Source organism: Echinops telfairi, unplaced genomic scaffold, assembly GCF_000313985.2.
Source record: "Echinops telfairi isolate 266 unplaced genomic scaffold, ASM31398v2 ScPeMD7_42;HRSCAF=159, whole genome shotgun sequence".
In the NCBI taxonomy this organism is placed as follows: Eukaryota; Metazoa; Chordata; class Mammalia; order Afrosoricida; family Tenrecidae; genus Echinops; species Echinops telfairi.
The window spans coordinates 5,283,584-5,284,351 of record NW_022103940.1 but is presented as its reverse complement, the minus strand read 5'-3'; positions in this window follow the sequence as shown (position 1 = coordinate 5,284,351).

Sequence of the window (768 nt, the reverse complement as noted above, 5' to 3'; positions counted from 1 at the left end):
TTGCTGATAGAAACAATAGTGGAGACCACATAAAAGAATTTTATAGACCAACCATTTCTTCATGACCCGGAAGTCTGAGAATGATAGAAACAAGGAGAAAATAGAAGGGATACAGTAAAATAGGATAATTGTCAAAGGATGGTTCTCATTCTTAATATGAATGTAGAGAAACAATAATAACTTAAAAATTCAAGAAAATGTGTTGAATTTTGACTGTGTGTGCCCTGTTTTCTCATGAAAATACTTACAACCATATGGGAGTGTCTAAAAAGTTCTTCTGAATTGCTGAACAGCTATGTTGTTAGGTGCCATTGGTGGTTCTGACCCATAGCAACCCTAAGCACAACAGAAAAAAACACTGCCTGGTCCTGTGTTCTCCTCACAATTGTTCCTGTGCCGGAGTCCATTGGTGCAGGCACTGTGTCCATCCAGCTGTTTGAGGGCCTTTCCCCTTTTCACTGACCCTCCACTTCACCAAGGATGATGTCCTTCTCTAGTGACTGGTCTCTCTTGACAACATGTCCAAAGTGTGTAAGGTGAAGTCTTGCCATCCTTGCCTCTAAGAGGCACTCAGGCTGTACTTACTCTAAGGCAGATTTGTTTGTCCTTTTAATAGTTCATGGTTCTTTGCATAGTAAATATTATTCAATGAACAATGATAGCTTACCCAAGTACTGATGAACTGCTTGGAAGTAAATGTTGTCAGTATTATGGAAAAAGTAGTGGGAGTGAAAGCTAGTTTTTGTAGTAAGGTATGGTTCGAATAGA